Here is a 2,821-nt window from a genome sequence, read left to right as displayed (position 1 = left end):
ACCTCTAAGGCATAGAATTTACTTTTCTTAGGTTCTATTAATAACTTAGTATCTTATAATATTTATAGTACCTTATAGATATATTTTATATATTCTTCTTTTATCTTAGAGAAAATAAGGATATTATCTAGGTAATATATAATAAATATATCTAGGTATTCTTATAGTATATTATTAATTATTTATTGGAATATAATAGGTATATTTATAAGTTTAAAAGGCATAATAAGGTACTTAAATAGTTTATATTTAGTATAAAAAGCGGTTTTCTATTTATATCCTTTTTTAATCTAAATAAGGTTATAGGCCCCTTTAAGGTTAAGTATAGTAAAATACTTTATATTAAAAAGTTAATTCTTTAACTTATTAATAAGAGGTAATAATATATAATCTTTAATTATAATAGTATTAAGTATTTTAAAGTTAATATAGAGTTAGAGCTTTTTATTCTTCTTTGGGATAAATATAATAAGGTATCTAATAAATAACTTACTTTCCCTAATATATCTTTTCTATAATATATCTTTAATATATTCCTTTAATATTAATAGTTATGCTTTATTAAGTAAGTAGAGTTTATTAAAGCTAGGTTACTTTTTATTAATAAACTTAATTTTAAGGTTATAGTATATATATTCTAGTAGACCTATTTTAAGTTTTTTTATAAAGAATTTCTTATAGATATAGTATTATAATAAAATATTCTTAAGTTATTTTTCTTTTAATATTTTCTTAATTTATTTTAGGTTTCTTTCTAACTTATATAGTTATTTTATAATATATATAATTATTTACTAATTTTATTATTTCTGCCTATTATGGTATTTATATTATATTCCTTTAGGTAGAGAGGTATCTTATATTTGCCTTTACCTAGCTTCTTTAGCATTTTTAGTAGAAGTTTAAGATCTCTTATCTAAGTTATTATCTATTATAGAGGGTATCTTATTATTAAAAGAGAGTACCTAGCTAGTTCTTTAGTTAAAATACGGGTTAAATTAGCATAACTATAGGTACCTAAGCATAAGATTATAGTGCTTATTAGGTATAATATTAAATAATATCTCTTAGTTTTTTCTTTTAATAAAAACCTTAAGGTAATTAATCTTATAATTAATAACTTTATTATTATAATTAAAAGGGGTTCTTTCTAGGTTAATGACTAAATAAGGTATTTATTTATGCCTTTATAGTAGCTTAAGCCTATTTATTATCGCTAGGTCGAAGTAATTCTACTTAGCTCTATTATTTACTAAAGTATTTAATTATTTTCCCTTGACTTATACTTTTAGTTCTAGGTATTATTATTTATATACTCTATTTATAGAGTAGAGGGCTCTTTAGGGTAGTTTTTTCTTTTGTTTATCTGTTTATTGCCTTATGCTAGATAGGGTATTTAGTTTTTTAATATTATATAGCTAAAATAATTAAACTCGCATTTACTATTAGTATAAGCTTTATAGTTATATGCATTATTTTAGCTATATAGCTAATCCTAGTATTACTATTCCTATTTAGCTCCTAGGTCTTCTTTATTTTCTTAACTAATTATCTTTTACTAGTTTTTAATTTTATAGGTAATTTATTTTTTCTCTTAAATAGCATAATATAGTTCTAAGGAGTATTATATATTCGCGATGCTAATAGATTTATACTAATATACTACTTTATAGCCCTTTGTTTTATACTATAAGTAAGGTTTATTATTTAGCTAATATAGTAATATAATAGGAAAGTAGTCTTACTCTTATTTTTTTTCCCTATAGGTTTTATATTAATAGTATTAGTATAATATCTAAGAGATACTAATATACTCTTAGTATATTAGATATATCCTTATATTATTTTATAGGTTAAAAGATGCTTCTAGGTATTAGGGGTTTTTAGCTAACTCTTTATAGTAGGCTTAAATATAGATTTCTTATTTATTTACTATATCTATATACTCTTATATAGTCTAGATATACCTTTCCCTTAGGCTATTTTAATACTTATTATTATTTTTATTATATAATTAAGAGTAATTTTCCTCTTTTTATAGTTCTTTATTACTCCTCTGGGGTTTCTTAAAATATCCTTAGCATAGTTCTTTTTATAGCTTCTAGGTATTATACTTAAACTTGGTTTAGTTAATATTACTATTGCTTACTTTAGTGATCTAGTCGTTATATAGTAGTCTACTATATTAGTCTACCTTTTATTATTTATAAATTTTATTATATTCCTAAGATACCTTAATTTAGTATTAAGGGCATAAAGTATAATTATATTGCGTAGGATTGTTTTATTAGTAGTTCCTATAATAGACTATAGTGGGTATATAGGTCTATTCATTATATCCTATAATTTATTTCTAGTGGTTAAATCCTTCCATAGTAGCTTTCTAAAAGTCAGCTTATTTACTTATTAATAATAATAGTTGCTAGGCTAAGGCCAATACTATAGGTTCTTCTATTCTAAGTTCTATATATCTAGTTATAGCGAGGGTTTATTATTATAGGAGGCTATCTAGGTTTCCCTTCCTATCGTCTAGTTCTAGTAGTAGGTTCTATATATCTAGGTCAGTAAGGTATAATTAATAGACCTTCAGGGGTTTAATTAGTTTATAGAGTTACTCTTTTATGATATTGCTAATTATATAGTTACTAATAGCTTATTTTTTTATTAAGTAGGCGGCTTAGTAGGGTATAGTAACCTCTCCGGGTTAGAGTCTTATTTTATTATATCCTTATTAAGCTATTCTAAGTGTCTTAGTAGTGCAGATAGCTATTTAGGGGTTATTATCTTAGTTAATTATATTTAGGTGCTTTTTACCTTCTAG

The sequence above is a fragment of the Fusarium falciforme genome, chromosome 9 (genome assembly GCF_026873545.1).
Source record: "Fusarium falciforme chromosome 9, complete sequence".
NCBI lineage: Eukaryota > Fungi > Ascomycota > Sordariomycetes > Hypocreales > Nectriaceae > Fusarium > Fusarium falciforme.
The sequence above is the reverse complement of the archived record's forward strand: the minus strand, read 5'-3'. Positions refer to the sequence as shown.